This window comes from Episyrphus balteatus, chromosome 2 (assembly GCF_945859705.1).
Source record: "Episyrphus balteatus chromosome 2, idEpiBalt1.1, whole genome shotgun sequence".
Taxonomy (NCBI): Eukaryota; Metazoa; Arthropoda; class Insecta; order Diptera; family Syrphidae; genus Episyrphus; species Episyrphus balteatus.
In genome coordinates, this window is record NC_079135.1 from 131,858,415 (window position 1) to 131,884,382 (window position 25,968).

A 25,968-nucleotide genomic window follows, 5' to 3' on the forward strand; every position below is an offset into this window, starting at 1 on the left:
TTAGCAGCATTTTTCACTGCCAATATCTCGGCTTGGAAGACACTGCTGTGATCGGGGAGCCTGAAAGAACTGGCAAGGTTAAGGTTTTCTGAGTAAAAACCTGCACCAACCCCAGTATTCATTTTCGAACCATCAGTAAAGATGGTGATAGTCGACTCATTTGAGAAAGGTACACTATTTTCCCAATCTTGTCTGTTTGGGAAACTGACATTAAAAGACTTGTTGAAGTCTAAGTAAGGGGTCATGTAATCTGTACTTACGTTGTTGCCAACATAGTTAGAAAGGATCGTAGTGTGGCCGTTTTGACTAGTATTCCAAATGTTGGTTTGACTGAGTCGTAGGGCGCTGTTTGCTGCTAATTCTTGTACAAATAGATCTAAGGGAGTGAGATTAAGGATTGCTTCCAGCCCTGCGGTTGGAGTGGACCTCATCACCCCCGTAGTGCTAATGCATGCTGTTCTCTGTACTTTGGTTAGGGTCTTCAAGTTCGTGGATTTCTCCAGAGCTTGCCACCAGACTAAGCTTCCATAAGTCAGAATGGGTCTGACAATGGCGGTATACATCCACATGATTATTTTAGGATTTGGTCCCCAGTTTCTGCCAAGAATTCGATTGCATGAGTAAAGTGCAAACGTGGCTTTCTTATATCTTTCTTGAGTGTTAGGACCCCAGTTAAGTTTCTTATCCAAGATCACTCCGAGATATTTCGCTTTATCCGAAATCTTAAGTGGGGTGCCATCAATTTTTGGCACTGCAAAAGGAGGAATTTTCCTTCTGTTTGTGAAAAGTACCATTTCTGTTTTAAGGGGGTTTACTTTGAGACCGCATCTCCTGGTCCAGTTACTGACCTTGGATAATGCGCTTTCTAATTGTTCGCTTACAGTGGTTAGGTATTTACCTGTCGCTAGAAGAGCTAGATCGTCTGCGTAGGCTATAACCTTGACACCGCTGTTATTCAGTTTGATGAGAATCTCATTCATCACCAAAATCCAAAGAAGAGGTGATAAAATACCGCCTTGCGGAGTTCCTCTAGATGCGTACATTTTTATATGTGACCCACCTAATTCACTATTTATTTGTCTGTTTTTCAACATGCACACGATCCATTTTATGACCGTGTCTTCTATTTTAAGATCAGTGAGTGCTTTTTCAATTGCACTATTATGAACATTATTGAATGCTCCTTCTATGTCTAGAAATGCTGCGAGGGTATATTCTTTAACCACAAGTGACTTTTCTATTGTTCTGACTGCACAGTGTAAGGCTGTTTCTACACTTCTACCTTTTGTGTATGCATGCTGAAAGGGTGATATAGTCTCCGGTCTTAAATAACTGCGGATATGTATATCGATTAATCTTTCAAGAGTTTTGAGTGTAAAAGAAGTTAGACTGATAGGTCTGAAATCTTTTGGTTCTGTGTAACTGGATTTACCAGCTTTAGGTATAAAGACAACTTTGACTTCACGCCATGTTTTAGGGACATATCCCAGTTGTAGGCTATTTTGGAATATTGAGATCAGGTATGGAATAATGAATTCACTACTTTTTTGCAGCATCAAGGGGAAGACGCCGTCTAGGCCTGGAGATTTATAAGGAGAGAAGGAGTTGATGGCCCAGATCAACTTTTCTTTCGTAATAATTTCTCTAGGAATTTCACAAAATGAGTGCAAAGAGTTTGTGGAAACATTTTCCAATTCAGAGTTACTACCTGGGAAGTGAGCTTGCACCAGGAGTTTTAAGCTGTCTTGACAAGATTCAGTCCATTGGTTATCAGGCCCTTTTAGGGAGCCTATAGGAGTGACTGTTTTGGAGAGGATCTTCCTTAGTCTTGCCGAATGATTTGTACATTCGATAGTACTACAAAAGTTTCTCCAAGAACAGCGTTTGGCTCGTTGAGTTTCTGTCTTAAATTTTCTTTGACTGGTTTTGTAGGATTCCCAATCACTTTCAGCTCTAGTGCTTTTAGCACGATTGAAAAGTTTTCTAGTTTCTTTTCTTAAGTTACTGAGCTCAACTGTCCACCAGGGTGGTTTGTTGTTTTTCTTCGTCGCGGTAATAAGAGGACAACTTTTGTCCAATGCATCGCGTAGAATTCCTGTGAATTCCTCTGTCAATTTATCTAAGCCATTTGGGTCTAGATTATTATCAGTCCTCAGGGGACTGAGGTTCTTAACTATTTCCCTATTGAATACCTGCCAATCGGTACGCCTATTATTCCTAAAGGGCTTATTGTGCCTATCAGCATCAGGGATATAAAATTCTATTAGCCTATGATCGGAAAAAGAGATTTCATCTAAAACCTTCCATTTTTCTAATAGGCAAGTATCTGAGTTATTCGTCAAAGTAATATCAAGAACCTCTTCACGTGTTTTTGTAACAAAGGTGGGGGTGTTGCCTCTGTTAGCTACCACAAGGTTATTTTCGATAATATACTCAAAGAGGGACTCGCCCCTAGTATTTATGTCAGTGCTTCCCCATTGCACATGATGTGAATTAGAATCACAACCTAAAATGATATCAAATTTGTTCTTACTTGCAAAAGATATCAACGTTTTAGTGATATCTGCCGGTGGTCCTTCTATGCTATCATACGGCATGTAGGTGGAAGATAAGATGAGCGTTGGAAGCCCATCGCGTTCCAGTTTAACCGTAGTCTGGTCAATGTTGCTGTAAGTAGTTAGAAGAAAAAGATTAAACTGTTTCTTAGCTACTATGCATGTTCTAGGGTTACTATTTTGACTGTCAAGATTTGACTTGTACATCAGTAGTTCTTTAGATTGTAGACCCTTGATATTCCCTCTTACAACCCAGGGTTCCTGTATCAGGGCTACGTCGTATTGTCTACTCTCCATGAGGTAGACAAGGTTAGCAGTTGCGGCTTTACTATGATGAAGATTGATTTGTAAGATTTTCAATTCCATTTATATAATAAAGTTTAAGTTCAACGCATTACTAACCTGTTTTCTCTCGTTGCGAATCAATCTAAGTTTGCACCTAGTGATCCCAACGCGTACCTTAAAGTCAGCCTTCCTCAGGAGTGGTAAAGATTTGTGACTCAATCTCACCACCACTTCGGTGCCATCATTCGTTCTTTCACACTTGACCCATTCCCATTCTCTGCTTAAGAGATCACTATTCAGGGATAGGATGTATCTCTCAAGCCGTTCGCTGGGAAGGGCCGGGCCTTTGACCAACAGCCTTCCAAGAGGTCTGTTGAGATCTTTTATCTCCTTTACGTCGATGAGACGTAGTTCGGCGCCTTGCCATGGAGCTGATGTTTTCTGCAAGAACTCCCGAAGCCATTCGAGAGTCACGTCATTCTCACAGCACATCACCTTGAAACCATGGACAGTCTTGAGGTTACCGAAGAGTGGAACCGTCCAGCTCTTGACGATAGCCTCATTGACTTGCTCCAGGATTCTTAGTTCAAGGAGATGCCATTCGTCTTCAGTCAGTTTACGTGTAGGCTTACCATAGTCAGCTATAGCGACGTGGTGACCTTTTACGTTATCCTGAGAGGTTCTATACTTCTTCTTCGTCTTGTTAGGCGAAGAGCTGGTAGGTGAATTAGCATCGTTCCTAGCTCTTTTGGAGGTGCTAGGTGTGCTTTCAATTCCCTGTTCTGCCACTGCACGTAAACGCTGTTGTGATTTGTCCAGTGCTACTCGCTCTTTTGCCGTGAGGGACTCGGGAGTCCTCTTAGCAAAGCGACGGACAATCTTCTCAGCGTTTCGATTCTGACGGCGGCGAATCTCGCTTTCATCGATCGGTCTAGCCCTGGTCTTTTTGCGTATGACCGTAGCTAGGCTCTGGAACGTCGAATTGATCGATTGGTTTGCGGGATCGGGTTCGGTGGTAGTGTTTCGGTTATCCTGTGGGCTACGGCCCACCAAGTTAGCTTCGCACCCCACCTTACCTTTTCCCTCGACAGTATTGTCTAACTCACCAACTTTACCAGTCGTACCACCAGGCGGTAGGACTGATTTGGCAGAAGAAAGGTTACGGTTTACGTTTACAGATTTGATGGTGGTGTTTTGGGTAACCTGTGGGCTACGGCCCACCAAGTTATCCTTGCACCCCATCTTACCCGTCCCCTCGGTTACAGATTTGATGGTGGTGATTTGGGTAACCTGTGGGCTACGGCCCACCAAGTTATCCATGCACCCCATTAAACCCGTCCCCTCGGTTACAGATTTGATGGTGGTGTTTTGGGTAACCTGTGGGCTAAGGCCCACCAAGTTATCCTTGCACCCCATCTTATCCGTCCCCTCACCATTTGTGCCTTTCTCATCTGCTTTAACACTCGCACCGCCAGACGATACGACCTTTTTGGTTGATGAGTTGTCAGACGCAACGCCGTGTGTCCTCACGCTCAGGTCGGTAGTGTCCTTTTCAGACGATTGCTCGTTTGCTATCAAGGCAGTAGCACCCGACGTAGATGGGAAGTCCCCTTTCCCTTGTTTTGAAACATGGGGGGCGGGTGGTCCCATCACGGTCTTACTACTCGGAATTTCTGAAGAGGGGGGGTTTGGGATAAGTTTAGCTTTTCCCAAGCCCTCCCTGTCCATAAAGGCACGAGCATTGTGCAGCCTCATTCTGTCATCCTCGGACATCTGGTCCCAGTCCAGCTTTCCTAACCTCCGGATTGTTCTCTTACAGGTAGAGATTCTACTCCGCCTTGACGAGTTAGAGAAGTTGGAGCTCGCAACGGATGATATCATGCTGGCGCTATCATCGACGTCTATCGCGCTGGCTCCGTCCTCCATGTCTAGGTTTGAGAAGGGATCGAGAAGTAAATTCTCCTCCTCCTCAGTTAGCTGAAGTTTCTTAGTGTTTTCCATGGTACTATCAGTTAAAAATTCGTTTCTCTGCTTATATGTTTCAGTTCTGAAAGAAAATAAAGAAAAAGAAAAGAAAAGAAAACAAAAAAGGAAAAAAGAAAAAGATAAAAGAAAAGATATAAGCAGGTAAGATAAAAAGTAAAAGTTAATATGAAAAAATGTTGTCACTGGCGACTCCTCCTCTCGGTATTGAGACCGTGAAGCAAAGCCTAAGCCGGCAGCCGTGACTTCTACCGACCGTTTAGCGTATATCCCCGCTATGGTTGTATTCATTTAGTTAATTCTTCCATATATTCATAGGGGTGGGCCTCTCTTAGTTTGCTCAAACCCTAGCTGGTAGCTGGGAAAACTAGCCTGCTTGAGGTTTGAGCGTAAGCCCCCTCACCAACAGCAAGGTGGAGACCCGACGAGGGGGAGCTTAAGGGTGATGGGGGTGATGGGGGTGATGGGGGCATCATATAAGATTTGCTCGGTAAGGGTTTTTACATTGTCCTACTAAGCTTTTGCATGTGTAAGCATTTTACTATCTCTTCCGTTACACCCACCCTCTCTGCTATCGCTCTTCCACCGACCTACGCCGCCGTCTTCTTTAGGATTCCTTACTTCTGCAAAGCCCCTCCACTGTTTCTACCAGTGGCGTATCCAGAAAAAAATTTGGAGGGGGCTAGAAAATTTTTCAAACATTTTTTATAGAGGGGTACGAAAAATTTTTCTCTCTAATATATTCACCTTTGATCGAGAGTGAAGCTCTGTGCTGCGGTACTGAAAGTGGTATAGTAGCATTTAACTGCTCTCGACGTCGACAGCTTCGTACTACTGTCTCCTGATTTCAAAGTTCTTGTGTGACAAACACCATTTTCGATATAAACGCCCATGTTCCGCAATTCGACCGAAAGTGAATTGAAATCACTTTTAAATTTCACGTGAAATATAATATCATATTCTTCATTTGGATCAATTTCAAAAACTTCGAAATTGCTTTGAACTGTCATAGCTGAAGGATCATCCTTTTTAATTTTGTTTCTGAAGTTAAATTATTACTGCTGGATGCCATTTTATCGGCAATTTTAATGGAAAAAAGAAGAATTCAAAAGAAAAAATAAGGAGACACAAATAAGTTATGATAATATTTTGTCCAAAAATTATAGATTCATTGAAAAAGGCACCAAATTTACAAACCGAAATAATGTGAATTGAATTCGATCAGAAAATCTAAATGAAAAATGCAGAAAGTGAAAGTCTAGAAACTAATTTTCCATTAAATTATTTTAGATGTTTAATTCGAAATATATATTTTTTCGTAATATGTTGCTTTTTTAATCCGAATTCGAAGTCCAAACTGGCATTTGCTGAAAGAAACCATTAGTTACATATGATGACCACTAAGATTTTGAGATATCAAATATTTCTATTTCCAATAGCTTTGAGAAGTATATAATTTTTGAAAAAAAGTGTTTATTGAGATTGCATAAGAAGTTTTGCAAAATTAAACGGTGATGTTATTTGACGTACGTATTATACTAAAAAGTGATCTGAAGAATTTCGAATTGGACTTAAATCCGAAAAAACCACCCAACCCCCAGCTACAGCTAAAGCTCTTACTCAAACAAACACAAATAGCCGTTTCAGAATTTGGAGGGGGCTCGAGCATCTGAGCTGCCTCTAAATCTATAAGATTTACGAACAATTTTCAGTCAAGCATATGTATTACAATGAAATTAGGTAAAAAATAACATGATCTGGAAGGCTTGGGGGGGGCTTGAGCCCCCTGAGCCCCCCCCTCAATACGCCACTGGTTTCTACCCTCCTCAAAATGCCTGTAGCACCTCACTGAATAAATATTAACAAGGGTTTTTCAACTAACTAGACAGCAGCAGGACGACGACAATGTTGATGACAACGACAACTATACAACGACGATGATGACGATGATAGTGGTTATATAGCGGTGGCTGCTAGGAGCAAACGCTGCTGCTGCTGCTGCAACCAACTGTATGTTTTGTTGGCTTAACCCCGGCGTCCATGATGTGCTTGAAGCCATGTTCTCATTCCTTAATTATGGCAGAAAAACAAACCATAAACAATATATATTTATAAAGGAAAAGAATAATATTATGGAAAAATGGAAAAGAAGAATGAAAAAATGAAAAAAAAAAATTGAAAAAGGGATCGATGCGCGATGTTGTATATTCGTTCCGCTTCTGCTTCGGAAGCATTGTTCGATGGATTTTTTTCTCACTTTTTCTTGTTGGGGTAAAAATGCTTGGAGCGAAATATTTTTTTAAGTCTCGTTCTCAAAAAGGTACCTCTTTGCATTGGAAATCAATTTTCTAAAGAACAAACGATATACGAAATGCCAGTGAAGATGATGTGATTGATTATGTGAGTTTATTGATTGGGTTGTAAGTTGAAATAAAAATGGTGTTGTGTGCTAAACCAAATTGATGACTTATGATTGGGTTCTTGGAAATTTTTTTCACAATGTATCTTAACCAAAACACAAATAATTCAAGTTCAAATGGCTAATCTTGGATGAGTCACGAAAATTGACATCTTCTATTGTATTGAGGATTGATAACTTTCTTAAGAATTTTGACATCCAACCCGAATTGTTTATAGCAAATAGCCTATTTAATAGACATGAGCTCTGGAGTAAAAAAAAAGAACATATTGGTTCAAGAGTTTTTATTGCTGAATATATTCCTTGACAGAAAATTATGCTTCAGCCAAAAATTCTAATAACTTGATTGGTTTATTTCTGAGAAAACGACAACCCTGTTATGCTTTTAGTACAGGAAAGTTAGTAAAAAAACAGGCATATTGTGGAACGAAATACAGGACGGCTGAATTTTTCAAATCTGAAAGAGAGGTATTAGAAAAGCTTAAGTTTTGGTTTTCGGGACGGCAACGCCCTGGCGAAATCCGCCATTTTGAAAAACGCGAATCTATCTATATCTCTAAAACTATTGGTCCTAAAGAAATGGTTATCAGATCAAAGTTCTTGGAAATTTAATTTAATAATTTAATCTTTTTCTTTGTGATACATTATTTTTCTAAGCGGCCAATAATTTTGAGGTTATGTTGTTTTTATTTTTTTTTCGGCTTTTTTTAGACTTTTTACTATTCCCGGTAATAGTTACATAATTTCTTAAACAGTAAAAGTTATAGACCATCAAATTTCAAATTTTGGTATATTTTTTAAAGTCATGCGATGAATGATTCGAAAGTTATTGATCTGAAAACTATAGTTTTAGTACGGGAAATTTAGTAAAGAACAGGCATTTTATGGAACGAAATATAGAAACTCTGTTTTTTTTTCAAATCTGAAAGAAGGGTATTAGAAAAGCTTAAGTCCTGGTTTTCGGGACGCCAACCCCCTGGCGAAAACCGCTATTTTGAAAAACGCGAATCGGTCTATATCTACCTAACTATTGGCTTGACTGAATAAGTTACCTAACCAAAGTTATAGGTAGTATAAATATCTTTTCTTGTGCATTCACAGTTTTTCATCGAGAACAACACTTTTGAGGTTATGTCGTTTTATTTTTTATTTTTTCGGTTTTTTTAATTTTTCTCAGTCCTTATGATAGTTACATAATTTTTTAGCATCATAAAAGTTGGATGTTTGACTTAAAACAAAATATTTATACCACATTATTGTAAGTTTAAATATTATTTTTTGTTCTTTTAATATTATATTAATATTTAGATTAAATTGCCCGACCCACCTTAATAATGGGAAACACACTCCCACTCATATCATATTTTTCTTGTTTTTACATAACGTACACGATAAAGCCTTCTTTTCATACCTTATGGAAAAACATATTAGTATATTGTTTGAAGATATTGAGAGGGATTACTCTTTAAAGTTCGGTATCTTTGGTTTGAAAAGTCATATAAATAAATTTGATGCTCTACAACTTTTGTTATGATAAAAAATTATGTAACTATCATAGTGACTAAGAAAAATTAAAAAAACCGAAAAAATAAAAAAATAAAACGACATAACCTCAAAAGTGTTGTCCTCGCTGAAAAACAGTGAATGCACAAGAAAAGTTAATTATATTAACTACAAATTTGGTTAAGTAACTTATTCGGTCAAGCCAGTAGTTAAGTAGATATAGACCAATTCGCGTTTTTCAAAATGGTGGATTTCGCCAGGGGGTTGGCGTCCCGAAAACCAGGACTTAAGCTTTTCTAATACCCTTCTATCAGATTTGAAAAAATCAGCCGTCCTGTATTTCGTTCCACGAAAAAGTCTATCTTTCCTGTACTATTTTAGTTTTTTGATTTAACTCTAAAAACCATTTTTTAACAACAGAGTTTGGCCGAGTCACATCCAAGCTTAAGTCGAATAAAGCTCCTGGAGCTGACGGACGGCCTTACTGACGAACTAATAAAAGCAGTAGGAGTTGACCGGGGGCTGACTTATGACATAGGTACGATAATGATTATACGTTAACGTATTGACGATATGTGTCTCTATCCTTTTCTACTGATTTAACAGAGACAACTATCCGCTTTCTGTTTCAAACGTGGATTTGGGACATCTTTTTTTAACTCCTGATGATTTAAGTAACGGAATTTCAAGTCTTAATTCAAGTTTAATGGCGGGCCCAGATGGTATTCCATCATTTTAATTAAACAATGTTCTTCATTAGTTGAACCCCTATAAATAATTTTTAATTTGTCGCTTTCAATAGGATTTTTTTTACCCGATTGGAAGTTAACATTTATAACTAGAATTTTTAAAGCAGGTCAAAAACACAAAATTGAAAATTATCGTGCAATTTCGAAACTTTCTGCTCTATACCAAAGCTTTTAGAGCTGATTGTTAAGCAGAAAATTTATTTGGATTGGGGACAAAATCCCGAAAACCGAAATCCCGAAAACCCAAAATCCCGAAAACCCCAAATCCCGAAAACCCAGAATCCCGAAAACCCAAAATCCCGAAAACCCAAAATCCCGAATGGGATCCCGAAATCCCGAAAAATTAAGTCCTAAGTGTGAAATTAAGGTGTTACTACGTAAAAAACAATATAAGTTTATGATTCCGTTAATATCTCTTTTTTACATGATTTCAAGTTCTTATTGTGAGCAATGTTTTGTAATGATTGAGTTAAGTTGGAAAATCGTTAAACTAAAATCAAAAGAATTATTAGTTTTAATATTTAACTTATAATAATTGTATGTTTAAATTGTTTTTAATTGGTTTTAATTTTATGTTTCAGTTAAAATTTCAGTGAAACACAGTTTTGAAGAGTTTTTTATTTTTTCTGTTTTTTTTTCGGGATATTGGCCTTTCTGGATTTTGGGTTTTCGGGATTTTGGTTTTTCGGGATTCTGGGTTTTCGGGATTTTGGGTTTTCGGGATTCTGGGTTTTCGGGATTTTGGGTTTTCGGGATTCTGGGTTTTCGGGATTTTGGGTTTTCGGGATTTTGGGTTTTCGGGATTTGGGGTTTTCGGGATTTGGGGTTTTCGGGATGTAGGGTTTTCTGGATTTTGGTCTTTCTGGATTTTGGTGGTAGGTCTACAACTACAAATTTATCAGTTTTTACGAAACATGTGTCTGACGCTTTAGAATCAGGTTTTCAGGTAGATGTAATATACACTGATTTTCAAAAAGCTTTTGATAGTATTTGTATACCATTGCTTGTTCAAAAACTTAATAAATTTGGAATTCACTCAACTCTCCTTAAGTGGATGTCAAGTTATTTGATGAATAGAAGGCAAATAGTAAACATTCTCAATTGTAAGTCATCGAAAGTAATAGTGGCCAGGTCTGGTATTCCGCAAGGAAGCCATCTTGGTCAATTATTGTTTTTATTATATATAAATGAACTACCATTAGTTCTCAAAAATTTTAAAATATTTTCAACAGTGAAAAGTATAAATGATTGTGTTAAGATACAAAATGATATTAATGCTATTGTTGATTGATGCAATCATAATTTTCTATCACTTAACATTGAAAAATGTAATATCTTTTCTTTTTATCGATCTCGAATTATTATTTTTAATGAATATAAAATTTTAGATAAAACTTTAGATAGACTATCGGAAGTGAAAGATCTTAGGATAGTGTTTGATGAAAAGTTAAATTTCTCTTTGCATATCGGTTTTATTGTCTCAATGGAATTGAAATTGAAATTGGAATTTACCTGTAACCCCGCAGTACTCTGTAAGATGCGCTTTAATTGGTATAAATTCTCTGAATAGTCGTCGGCTCGTAAATTGTGTTATGTTTATTTATGATATATGGTCTTACCATATTAAATGCTCCGATTTTCTTAGTATTTTAAATATTTACATATGTTCCAAGAAGAAATATTCGAGGTAGACAATTGTTTTATATTCCTTTACAAAGATGTAATTATGGGTTAAATGAACCATTCTCAAGATGTATGAGATTATTTAATGAATTAAAATTTAATTTAGATATGTATAAGTCTTGAAAGAAATGTATTTAAATTATTACACGGTGTTACAAAAATGAGGTTTCAAAATATGCGCGGGCGGAGACCTATCAGGTTTTGTAGAGCTAGTCGCACTGATTACGAAACGGTATTTGAAAATCCCCTAACACCCCCAAAATCTGGAGTTACGGGCAAAAAACCTTTTGGACCTTCACCCATTGAAAAAATTCTAGCTTCGACAATTTTTTACCCATTTTCGATTTTTTTACAGTTTCTGGTAGAAGATAATTATACCTTTTCAACAATGTATAAAACATGTAACTCGGTTAAACCACTAAGAATTTATAAGCTGTCAAAGTTCAAAAATTCTATTTTTTTCGTCATTTGCCCAACTTCGGCATCAATTAAAAGTATATGTTTTCAAAACAGCATGCTATTTAAAAAATATATTAACTATATGTATTTCCCAACCAATCGAGGTATTTTTTATGAAAATCACTTCAAAATTGGCTTAGAAAAAAAATTTTTCGATTTTAACCCAGATACAGAAATTCGAACTTTTAGGTATAGAACAAAAATGTTGTTTTGGCACGTAGTAGGATAACTTGGGCGCCGGAATTTGATAAAAGGTTTTTGTAGAGAAGCTCAATACAAACATTTTTTTCTTTGGGAGGAGGGTCTATCTCCCCCCGTTTAGGTGGGAGGGGCAGTTTTCTAAAAAAAATTATTAAAATAAAACAAATTATTAAAAAACAACGGCAACACTTACAGTAATAAATTATACCATTTCCAAAAGGCAAAATTGTACATTTAATTTTAATTTTTAAATCAATATAATATAACCAATGTTTTTTGAAATAATCGATTTCAAAGTTAAAAATAGGCGAACAAAAATTTTTTAAAACTCATTTTATACTATTTTTGTCCAGACTGTGAATTTTAGTAAAAAAAATTACTTACACAGAAAACTGCCTCAATTGATTCCTTATCGAACAGTGAAAACTATATGTTTCTATATCTTCTAGTTTATGAGAAAATTAGTAAAAAATTGTCGAAGCTAGAATTTTTTCAATGGGTGAAGGTCCAAAAAACCGTTTTTTGCCCGTAACTCCAGATTTTGGGGGTGTTAGGGGATTTTCAAATACCGTTTCGTATTCTGTGCGACTAGCTCTACAAAACCTGATAGGTCTCCGCCCGCGTATATTTTGAGTGTTACACCGTGTAATTAATTGAAAATGTAAATATAGTAGGTTAAGATAAGCAATCTGTAAGAGGAAACTCGATAGATGAATGAAATAAATAAATAAACAATAGTCAAAACTTTAGCGTGTAACCACGTGCAGTAATTCGACTCCTGGTTGGGAGTAGCAGAATGGAATCTCATCAGCGTTGTACGCTGGATCCTTAAGAACTTCTGAACTCGGCCAACTACAGGGTTCAGTCTCTTCAACAACACCAACGAAATTCTCTCTGCTGCAATACGTGAACGTCTGAAGTGTGGCCTTAGACCAAGGAATTTTTCCATCGACCAAATATTCAGATTACGGCAGATCTTGGAAAGCATTGCTTGTGATAGCAGATTCTCACCAAGGCAAAAGATTTAAGTTGCAGAGGCTGAGGTGGCTAGGTTACGTGGAGTGCATGGATAACAATCCTCCGGCCTGGAAAGTTTTCGAGTCCAACCCAGAGGGACGTTCGGAGATTTAAGTCGTCGAACAATTTTTGTTTTGAGATCTTCTTGGACATACCGATTGTTCAGAACTCATATCGATAAATGCGTTCAAGTATAAGTGTCAGTAGAATAAATTATCGCTGATAGTCTTCCAATCGTTTTTCAGCTTCTTTAAGCCCTTAGATCCGTTCAACTTCGGTCAAAAACTCAAAATGGTGTTCAAAAGTTTCGAAAAACTTATGAGAAGCTTTTTTTTGGGAAAGCTATTTACGGAGCCCTATAATGCCAGTATAAAATTTCAGCTAAGAAATGCTCCATGAAAATAATTCGATGCCCGGCTCCTCTAATAGAATTGTTGAAATTAGGCATTCCATTTTTTGCTATAACTTTTAACACCTGGTTTAGCGCCAACTCGTGTAACGATAAAGGCTCCTAGTCTTCTTTTTTTGGTGAAAAAAAGAAATTTGATCAAAGTGTTTCTCGTTTCGCTGTCATTAACAAAACAGCGCGGCAATATCCTTCGAATTCTTCTATTGCCTATGAGTAGGAGTACAAAAAGCTTTGCGACTTGAATCCATACCTTCTTCTTCTATACTTCTTTGCCGTAGATTCTCTTCACTCACCAAAAAAAATAAAAAAAAAATTAAAGTCTTTTATGCCTCAATTTCCATTAGCTGCGCTCTAAATATCTAGAATTTCCCTTATGCCTTATGCGGAAGTAAGAGATTTCATAGGTAATTTCATTAACCACTAAAAAGTAATTCTGCCAGTCCGCAATACATACAAATGGCCTACTTTAACCAAATGAGCAATTTCGTTGCCTGGTGTGTCCCATACCACAATACCAATATACTATCCCGCCGCGCTGCTATCACGTAACAATCCTCAAATATAATCATTGCATCTGTAGCCCCTGCCTCCCCTATTCACCATATTCACCAGAAAAACCGAGACCCAAATAGACTCTTTTATTTTTCAGGATGATATAATTTTTCGACACAAATACTTCGGTGACGGCGCCGAATAGGTAGCTTTTGGGTGCCTCCTAAAGGTATGCAATACCTTTGGCCTATAAACAGATATATCTCAGAAACTCGATGTGTAGCATAAGAATGCTCTTCCTGGGGGTTTGTATAGAATCAATTTCTTCACAATGATAACCAAACCTATAACCAAGGTAAAGAAAGCTATATCACCCCAACCGACCCCTCTGTCTCACTTATAGAGACAACTAACAACAACAAGAAGAACAACCATCAGGGACGAGAGAATCGACTATGAGAGGAACACAAAGCAAACAATTAAATGAATTGTTTTCTTAACCTGTGGGAGATACTTCCACCGACCGAACGGCCGAAGGAGATGAAGACGAAGAGAAGAGAGAGAGAGAAGGATATTTTATTGGACAAACAACTACTGTAAATAATTAAAGCCAACAGATTACGAAACAATGTTGAGGTTATGGTTGGAAGCCTCAGTTGAAATATTTATTCAGGAACTTGTTACGTGAATGGCAAGCCCAAGCCGTCTATAGCCCCCCGTAACCGAAGTATGTGTATTGTATTTATATGTATCGAAGGCCACCCAACACAATATGGTGATGGCTTGAAAACGGATTCAATGGATTTCAATAAAAAATGGACAATCAAATTTTTGGGATCAGGTAAGATGTAATGGGAAGTGTTGCCAGGATATTTTGTAAAACTATTCAAGTAGGTTTGAAAAAACTATTTACGTCATTTTCTGGTAGGCCTTTGGGATTGGTCATTGGGGGTCTTAATCTAAGGGGTTAAACTTTTTGTATTCGTCGAAGATGAATAATGTCTTCGACAAAGAAAGCCGAAGGAATTATTTTCAATGAAACAGTTTGAAAATATGAATAATAAATATGTACAATTTGTCTGTACGTGACGATAGATTTGTATCTTATTGAATGAGAGAATGAGAAGAATGAATGTTATCTATTACTTCTGTCGATATGTAAATAAGACTTATCATCTCGATTAGGTGCCATTTAATCTTAGAAAAGCCGACTAGTAGTTCCAATATTTCCTAAAAAAAATACGTCTATAGTGTAGATATATGTTTGTCAAAAAGACTATTTTACCCTTGGAGTGTTTTTATGTTATATCGCAGGAGTCGTAGCGAGTAGCGACGAAATCTATAACGACAATCTATGTATGATGGGTTTGACTGAAGTTTGATGAAATATTGAATAGGTGCAGATCTTGTTCCAGTTCTGTTCGCTGGCTACCATCTTTTCGACAATGATTTCCGGAGTGATAAGTTCGATGTTTCTCTTCAGTTCTCCTCTTTTGGTTTCCCATCTGCTGTAGGTAAAGAAAGTATGTTGCGCATCGTCTTTATGAGAGTACCCATACTGACAGATTGGGACTCCTCGTTTTGCTGATCCTGTGGAGAAAGGTATTGAAGTACCTATCCGTGTACGGTGAATAATTGGGTGATGTAATAGTTAACCTCACTGGGTTTCCGGACCTTCCACACAGCCACATTCCTGATTCCAACGCCAACAAAACGTCATCAAAAACCTGGCCATAATTATTTTTCGTGGTTTTTGTTATTATTTCTGTTTAAAATGAGTATTCCTACAAGAAAATACAATATTAACCTAGTTTTGTTATTTTTATTTTTTTACCAAAAACTGTACTCCGCGTGTCGACATTATTTTTTTCAAATTTTTTTCCTCATCCCTAATACGCAATTCTCAGTTTCTTTTCTCTCTTTCCCAACCTTAATTAAGATCACCCAAAATAAAATACACTAATAACATTAGTAAATTTAATTTAAAAATAAAAAACCTTGCATAAAGTAAGGAGTATTTTCTATCAGAAAGTGAAAAACTAATTGACCCTCGATTCTCTAAAGAGCACCTAAGAGCACCCAATTTTTGCTGCATTGTGTTAAAGAATATATATACTAACTCATAAATTTTAATTCATCGGAGAATAACGGGGTATAGATACTAAAACAAAGTCATTAAAGTTCAAATAATAACTTACCAAAAATATCAAGTTTTTAGATACTAGTTCTAAGCCCGACTTAAAATAGAAAAAACCATCTAACATTTTCAAAACTTTATTAATATCGTTAATAAATAACTGAAGAAGAATTCTCCATTTAAATTTTTTTAGATTTCTATCACAGCACTTCGATATCGCATATCGAATAACACTTACCAAAATACTTCGAATTCAAATAAAAATGAGGTAGATGTAACAGTTAACTTTGAACTCATTTTTTAACAAGACACGATCGAAAAACAAAAAAATGAGTGCAGCATATTGACACAGGTTTATTTTGCACCCACTTTGCCAAACTTTTTGGTGTCAATTTTGATTTTCAGAAAATCGACTTATGACCAGGTTTTAACTGCAAATACTCCTATGTACGCCGTCTGCTATCCGGGTTTCAACACTTTTACCACTTCTATATCGCCAGCTGCTTATCTTCCTCGGATGCCGCTTCCACTCCCATTTCCACCTTTTTGTCGTGGACGTACTTCCTTTTCGTCGCTAAGAGATCGATAAGGGTCACTCCAGCGACTGTAAGGACGGCTGGTTCCGACATCATTCGGTAAGAACTAGCCACAGGTAATCCACAAGCTAATAGCTTGTGACAAACAGCTTAAAATGGCCTTACGGAGGTCTTCCTGCAGAGGGTTTATCTACAATGCACAAACCGGATTACTTGCGTAGGATGTTATAGTAAGGCCTTATAGAAGTTGTTGAAGGTGTTGTAGAAAATGTTGCATTTATGCATAAAAAAAAGAATTTATTGAATGTTATCTCATTTTTTTTATTTTCTTTTGATTTTTTCTGTTTTGCATTTTCTACATATTATTTTATTTATTTTAATTTTTTCCTATTTTGTTTCTTTTCCTTTTTTGGAAATTCCACTGTTTTTTCTGTTGTTTTGAAACGATGAGAATATTATTGTAATTGAAAAAGAACACATTTTTTTATTTTCATCACATGGCCCGGCCAGGAATCGATCCCACGTACCTCTGCATACCAAGCCAGCACCTTAACAGTAAACCATACTCGAATATTAAAGATGAGTGGAAAATTAGGAGCTAATTGAAACATCACATTGAAATGCAATGTTTTTTTTGTAATGCGTTACAAACATTGCATATCTGCAGGATAAAAACTTTGCATACTTACAAGAACCTCTTGGAACAGGTCTTATAGAGGCCTTCTGTCACTTGAAAATACAAGGCTTCTTTAGAACGGTTCAAACAGGTCTTATAAAGGTCTTCTTTAACTGATATTTATAAGGCTTCTTCTTAACACTTCTAGATAGCCTTAAGGAGACCTCCTTTCTTTCCAAAATGGCTGATTTGCGTAAGTAAGCCTTAAACTAAACGTATACAAAATATATGTTGTCGAATCGAACAAAATGGACCTTATGCAAGTAAAATTGTTACTTGGGGGACTATCTAAGTTTTCTTTGTGGCTAGGCTGGGTCTATGCTCTTCTATCCATGAGTTTGCTCGTCACATGACCTTGTTAAATAATCCGTGCCTACGCGCAGAAGAAGCCTCTCAACATACACAACATCTCAAAGGAACAGGCGATCAGCGAACAAGCTGTGTGTATCTTCCTTTTCCTTAACAACCAACAGCAGCCAACGATCGTGTGTGTTGCATCCTTCTTTTTCCTCCTCTCATTTTCCTCAGTCAAAAATGTCAGTCGTAAAACGATCTCACAATAAACAGGACGTGCCACGTGCAGTCCAATTAAACCAACCTTTCTTGTGTTTTATTTATTATTTAATAATTACAAATATACAGTCCACTAAAGTCATAATAGAATATTGATTACGGTCCTTCGACGCCTAATACTGTGCTTCGCGCCTAAAATAAATAGATATTTAATTTAATCACTTAAGCGGTAGTGAGTGCAAAACCACAAAAGAGTTCAAAGATACAAAAAAAATCCCTCTCGGGTACTTACAAAAAAAAAGCAAATACACAAAACAAAATCATCGACAGATTTTTGTTTTTAATGAATGTTTGTGCGAATATGAAATAGACGAGAACACAATAAAATAAATAGTGAGTTATTTCTGCTATGTACACATGTAAAGCAATGGCAGAACAGACAAAATTGCCCACCAAAAGTTACGAACACAAGAAGATTGTGTGTAGCATATAGAAGCTACGGTACTTCATATTTAGACAGCTGTGGAAAATTCTAGAAGTTGAAATTCTTCTTCAAGTGCATTTCCATGAAGAATGTATGTAAGTAATTAAAATGTATGTAATTATTTTGCTTACCATGCCGTTGATTTCAAAAATCATTTAATTACCTACCTGTTACTCAATGTGTATGTAGGTACAAAGGTACCTACTTAATGTATAAACTTAATTGCACACAACCGTAGATTCATTTTCAATAATGATTTGTCAAAATATTATCAAAATAGAAAAATGTTTACCATGAAGCGTAGGTATGTGTATGTGTATATAAGCATTTGATTTTTGTGAAATAAAATACCTAATAGTACCTAACAATGATGCACAGCACATCAATACGATACAAAACTTTCTCACCACTTCACTCATATTAAAAACAAGTAAATATGGAAAAGCAATGTAAATTGTATTCGTCGGAGAGATTATGTCAATCATTGTCACTCTTATTCTACTATACATACAATAAACCTATGTACCTGAGTACATAATACAAAAAAAAAGGAATAAGAAACAGGCATCTACCTATCCGTTAAAGCATAGCAAGGTACTATATCTTATGCTTTTTATATTAAAAAAAAAAAAAAAAAAAAAATATACCTACCCTACCTATGCAACTACAAATGTTACTCACTCAAAAAAAAAAAATTTGCTAAATAATTTTGATTCCTTTTGGAAAAATCCGACAAGCAATCATTATTAATTATTTGTGTTTATTTATTCTGTTATGGTATATGGAAGGATTGTTTCTTCTTCAAATAAAATGTGTAAATCAGACACATACCTACATATTACAATATATTTACAATTATTAATACGTGTGAGAATTTTCCCAAGCGTTTTGCATATACCTACATAAACAAAAGTCTAATGAATCAAATGAATGAGCAAATTCTAACTGGATCCAACACACAAATCTTACATTTATTAGTTCACGAGAGTTTATCTCGATCCACATGTTTTTGAAATATGTAGTTGGGTTGTGTGTATAGTGTATGTACAAGTACATAGCTGCCTGGCTTTATTTTGCAAAAACGACAAATAAAAATTTGTATTTCGATACCTAGATATGAAGTTTCGTAGAGTTGTAGCGTAGGTTGGTACATATGTACGTTTGCAGTTATGATACATTTAAATAATCGCGTACAGTAATAAAGGATGAACTAAAGATAAAAAGTAAAAATTGCCATCAAATTTGTGCGAAGAATATTTTATCTAATTCATTTCAACTCCCATCATAATTATGAGACAAAGTAATTGTAACAAGGACCCATGAATTAAAGGATGACAATGACAAGTTTCATCCATCTGATCATTCGCATCAACACCGGTCGGTGGTGGTTTTCTGTCTTACTGTTTTGTTTTTGCTTTCTTTTCTTTTTTTTGTTATAGCTTAGGTATAATGTTTCGTTATTGTGCAGCTCTGTTTTGGTGTAGTCGTTTGGAATAAAAACCCCGTTAGGTTGTTTTTGTGTTTTGTCGATCATGTAGGTTGCGTCTAATTTAGTAAGGATAGTGCCGTTCTGTTTTTTGGTTCAGGTTGGGTTAGAAATTTGTTTTCAGATGGATGTAGTAGGTAGGTACTTAGGTACGTAGGTACATATTATGTATCTCGATCGGAAGTGTAAACGATTGACATGAGGTAGCTGGGGCAGTTGGCAATATCCTCATATACTTGCTGTTTCTTTTGAATTAATTTTTGTTGTTGTTGTTGTTTATCTGCCTCCTTTTGGTTCTAATCGTGAGGAAGATGGTAGGTGTGAGTGGGAAAAACTCATTGTTTTTATATGAGATATGTCAAATGACATCACTGTATCAGTGTTTATGGAAACATATCTTTAATTTTGTGGTAAGGTTCATAAAGAAATAGTCGCTCGTTGGATGTATGATAAATTATATGTTTAGAATTCTAAATATTTCTTATTAGAATTCGTAACGTTGCAATTTTCGGCAGTTACCTAATCAGTGGAATAAGGTTAATACTGAAAATAAGTACCTATATGCCTATAAAGCTTTGACCACATGGTATCGCATGCATATTGCTTGCTCAAATTCAAATACACAATTATATAAGAACTGAATAAGTTATGCTCAATGCAATAACTTATACATACAATTAAAAGACTATTACGAATAGTAAATAAACAAAACAAAAAAAAGGTGTTCATTCGGTAACTGGAAGATAAATTGCAAATGCCACATTAAAACTTAAGAATTCGGATACCTAAATCCGTACTGGGGTGACAACCCATAAATTTTTATTCATTATGGTAAAAAAAAACAAAATAGTTTTGAGTTTTCCAAAAGGATACTTACAATGAAAACTTTAACCATATAGCAACTTTTCAAAATTTATGGAAAAGGTTGAATGAAACTGCATCTGCGATAAATTATTTTAATAACAAAGCAATCGCGCTACACATCAAGTGAAATAGGTCTCATTGCAATAACTAAAAAAATGGCTCGGTATAATTTAGCGAAATCATACGATCGTTCTGATATTTTGAGCGAAAGCCGCAAAACATGCAATCTTGTTTCCTATTTGAATATATTTCTCATCTTAATTTGGAAAGTAGGATTAGTCGAGCAATACTACATAGTACCTATATATATATCTAAAAATATGAGATGGATGTTTCACTTAAGCTTATTTTCTTGAAAATTTAAAAGTGTGTTCACAGAAAACACATTTTGCAGAAAGGTTATTGCGCACAAAGGGCGACCATTATGATTTCTTATTTTTTGAATGTGCGTTCTTACAAAACGTACATTCTTGCAGAAAAGCAGATCACCTACACAGGGTGTCCTTTTCACAATTCAATTTTGAGTGTACGTTCGCAAGATGAATCATTTGTTCAGGAGACAAAATTCATCCGAGCGTACATTCTTGCAGCAGATCGCCTACATAGGGTGTCCTTTTCTCAATTCCATTTTGAGTACACGTTCTTACAAAACGTACATTCTTGCAGGAAAGCAGATCGCCTACATAGGGTGTCCTTTTCTCAAATCCATTTTGAGTGTGCGTTCGCAAGATGAATCATTTGTTCATGAGACAAAGTTCATCCGAGCGTACATTCTTGCAGGAAAGCAGATCGCCTACATAGGGTGTCCTTTTCTCAAATCCATTTTGAGTGTGCGTTCGCAAGATGAATCATTTGTTCATGAGACAAAGTTCATCCGAGCGTACATTCTTGCAGGAAAGCAGATCGCCTACATAGGGTGTCCTTTTCTCAAATCCATTTTGAGTGTGCGTTCGCAAGATGAATCATTTGTTCATGAGACAAAGTTCATCCGAGCGTACATTCTTGCAGGAAAGCAGATCGCCTACATAGGGTGTCCTTTTCTCAATTCCATTTTGAGTGCACGTTCTTACAAAACGTACATTCTTGCAGGAAAGCAAATCGCCTCCATAGGGTGTCCTTTTCTCAAATCCATTTTGAGTGTGCGTTCGCAAGATGAATCATTTGTTCATGAGACAAAGTTCATCCGAGCGTACATTCTTGCAGAAAAGCAGATCGCCCACATAGGGTGTCCTTTTCACAAAGGCACATTCTTGCAAAAAAGTTATTGCCTACAAAGGGTGACCTTTAAACTTTTTAATTTGGAGTGTGCGGAATTTTCCGAAATTGAGTATCCTTTTAACAATCAATCGTCCACACATAATATGAAACACAATATACAATTTCAAAAAAAAAAAAAAAAAATATATAAATTCCAAAAAAATCAGTTGATATCAAATGTTCACCAATAGATAACACCTCAAACACGTGTGAACATAATATTAAAAAAAAAAAAAATATGCCATTAAAACTGCTCAAGAAAAGGCAGCTATATCACATTTTATATCCAATAAAAAAAAGGTTTAGCAATTGAAAAACAATAAATTGATAAAATACAAAAGTTTTTAATTCACCTGTGCAATTTGTTATTTTCAAATAACACAAATTAACCTTGGAATCAAGTCCTTGGAAGCAGATTCATAAAGCTGGTCAATAAATTAACTTAAGCAAACCACGGAAAATCAAATCATAGAAAATTTTTAAAGAGTATCATGCAGAACAAAATGCTAATACATTTACATCTACATATGTATGCATCTATATTCTTTTTTACTGACTTAAATTTAAATGTGATGGATTTATTGTGCAAGAGCAATAAATTTATCTCTATCTTAACTGGGTTCCAAATAGAAAAAAAAAAAAAATATACTTTTTTTTTCAAATTAGTATGTACAAAATTCTACAACAAGCAATTGGTTATAAACCTTTTAACCTTTAAATTTTTTATTTTGATTGTGTGTTCTTACAAAATGCACATTCTTCCAGGAAAGCAGATTGCCTACGAAGGGCATCCTTTTCAAAATTCAATTCTGAGTGTACGTTCGCAGGATGGATCATTTGTTCATGAGACAAAATTCATCCCAGCGTACATTCTTCCAAAAAAGAAAAGCAGATTGCCTTCAAAGGGCATCCTTTTCACAATTCAATTCTGAGTGTACGTTCGCAGGATGGATCATTTGTTCAAGACACAAAATTCATCCCAGCGTACAAGGAGGCAAAGTTCATTCCAAAAACATCATTTTAGATTAAATGTTTACCAATAAAAAACACTTCTAACATACAAATACATATTAAATTTCAAAACACACGCATTTCAAAAACATGCATACATTTATAATATTCCTTCAAGAAGGAAGCATAATTAAATATTTTCTTCTTTATTTTCTTTTCTTTCCGAGCATTTCCAACACAGAGAAGTGGCTAGGGATGACACATGAAACATCGTTAATAATTCTCTTGATTCTGCCGAATCAAAGTGGGCAGGGACATCTCTTTATGCGTCCAAGCCCAAGAAAAATAATATAGTCCATCAATGGCAGCAAGTGATCCATTCACAAGCAGGTACCTGTTTGTGTTACAACAGTAGCGGCAACAGAAGAAACATTGATATCAGAGTGATGGCTCGATATCAGGCTGTGATTTATCAAAACTATCAACAGAAATTCCTTTATCAGCAGCTCTTCAACAATTATTTGTCATCATTCAACGGCATTCATCTGGGAATGTTGTAATGCGCTTGGCTTCAATACCTCTTCAATTTTAAACGCAAAAACACATCAGTATCTAAAAGTCCTAATACAGCTATCAATTAAAAAATTTTTGCAAATAAACAGAACAAGTTTTCCACCTTCAAATTCAAATATTTTAATTCTTCATCAAGTTAAGCAGAGCAGACACTCTTAACAAGCCATCTATTTCACAACAACAGCAGTAGAATGCGAATGCATAAACAACTTTACAACGTCTAATACAAATGATGGGCCACTTCAAAATCTCCAAGAGATTCAACAGATCATAAGTCTGCAAAACAGTCAACTATAAGGTCTATACGAGCAAAGATCCCCTCAGTCAATTCACTACATATTACCCGAATCGACTTGGTTTTTCCCATTGGCATTTACAACAGGGGCGCCAATGGTTTTCCCAATGTCCTTGAGCAAATGCTATTCGGAAGAAGCCCCCACCCAACGCATCGAAGATCAACAATCATCAATTATTAAACCGAAGGTTTAAAGTGGGCAGGATGTTAAATAATCCGTGCCTACGCGCAGAAGAAGCCTCTCAACATACACAACATCTCAAAGGAACAGGCGATCAGCGAACAAGCTGTGTGTATCTTCCTTTTCCTTAACAACCAACAGCAGCCAACGATCGTGTGTGTTGCATCCTTCTTTTTCCTCCTCTCATTTTCCTCAGTCAAAAATGTCAGTCGTAAAACGATCTCACAATAAACAGGACGTGCCACGTGCAGTCCAATTAAACCAACCTTTCTTGTGTTTTATTTATTATTTAATAATTACAAATATACAGTCCACTAAAGTCATAATAGAATATTGATTACATGACCTTGTTGAACAATCTCTACTCGCTATCGGGCGCCTCGTGCCGGCGGAGGGCGTCGATACCCCCGGTTTAAGTTAGATGCACTGTCACGAAAGATAGTTCAATCTGAATAAACAATTCGTATGAAAGACATTATTTCGCGTAGTTTTATTAACAGAATGCTAAAAGTAATCACTAGTCACCTGAGCCATGTGTCAGAGGTAGATACAGTGTCTCTTTCAAGACAGAATCCAAGGCAATAGAAAAAAAAAAATTGTGTAGGTCCCATCCATTCTTTCAATAGCACAAGAATATTAGAGAATTGTAAGTCACTAACCAAAATTGTCATTTTTAAGATCCGCTTTTCCCTCTTTCCCGAATCGTTTTTATTATATTGTCAACTTTTCCTAAAATTCACAATTCTATTATTGGTTCAAATACAACTATAACCTTCTTAAAAGCTTTGGTTTTAGTAGAATAAGAATTCGTTTTAATTCGATGTACATTACCTAGGCTAACCCGAGGCACCCGAGTCTTAATTGAGTATTTGAGTGGAGAATATAGCCTTTCAAAACTACCAATAATTAAAATGGACGTCTTCAAATCTTGCGGGACAGGAAAATATGATTCGCAAACCGGCAAGGTTTATAAAAGAAGCAAGCCAGCTTTGTCTGTTCTCACCTGAACGCAAGGTCTTTTAAACAGCGGATTAAGTATACCTAATCAGTAATCACGACGCAAAGAAAAGAATAACAATGCTTTAAGGCAGAATTTTCACCAGCAGAAATCAAATCTTGTGGATATATTTACTATAGAGCAAGAAAAAGACCCATCCACTTGCAGACAAGAGCTACGCCCCACAGTGGTGCCATTCTTCGTTTTTGGCGACAAAATTGTAACTTTTCATTATATCATGTTTTCTTTATTTACTTAAAAACATAGGTGGCAACCATATAACCCCAATATTTTCAATTTTCTTATGAAACATAAATAGAAGAGATCTCAAAATTGTGATAAGTGAAAAAAAATACATGAAACAGCGTATTTAGAGGTCTTAAAGTGTGTTTTACTAAATTGGCATTTTTTGGACTTTGTTTTCAAATTTTTAAATTTTTTTTGTAAAGAATATGAATCTATGAATCCTAAATCTTAAATCTAACACCTTTTTGACATGAATTTAGCCCAATTTCTAGCTTATATACTGTTTTGAAAATGAAAATTCTATTTTAAAGCTCATTCTTTCCGCCATTTTGGAGCCGCCATTTTGAATAAAAAAAAGTTGGCAGCCTTTTTGTATTCTCCATACTATTATCATTCAGTGTACCAAATTTCATGACTTTTCGTCCAGAAATGGCCGTGCAAATGTATTTTGACGCCAAAAACGAAGAATGGCACCACTGTGCGCCCGACTAACAATTTTGCTTCTGTAAAGCTTTATACATGCTTCTTTTGCTTCTATAAAGCTTTATAGAAGCAAAATTGTTAGTTGGGCGTTTTCAATGAAGATTAAAACTTCTCCCCATTATAAGTGGGCTTCGGCAAGGAACTGCATAGTCATGTTATCTCCTCAGTTCTGGATTGTAGCAGTTTTACTTTATAACGTCATTAAGAGGAAAGTCTTATTTTTCAAAAGACAAACTCTTTGTGACAACACAGAAATGTACGTAACGAATGGAGGAAACTTGCCTGAAAAAAACCTGTACTAACAAAGTTCAAAAAGCTTAAACACGAGGTAAATATTGACATCGATCTACAATTTTTTCCACCGGTTTTTCCTATATGTCTTTCCTTCTTTTCTGTTCGATTTTTCAAAGAATTCGGAAATTCATCAAATAATTCTAAGAAAACATCTTCCAAAGACTTTTTTACATTGCTTTGTATACGAACTGTGTAGGAAAAAAAACTTACAAACAAAGTAGACAACATGGCAACTCCTTG

At 36.0% G+C, this 25,968-nt stretch overlaps 1 protein-coding gene across 1 annotated transcript in view; it reads right to left on the reverse strand.

Moving 5' to 3' along the window:
• Window positions 1–25,968, reverse strand: part of LOC129909998 (DNA damage-regulated autophagy modulator protein 1) — a 401,886-nt gene that overhangs the window by 158,035 nt on the left and 217,883 nt on the right. The gene's annotated exons all lie outside the window — the stretch shown is intronic.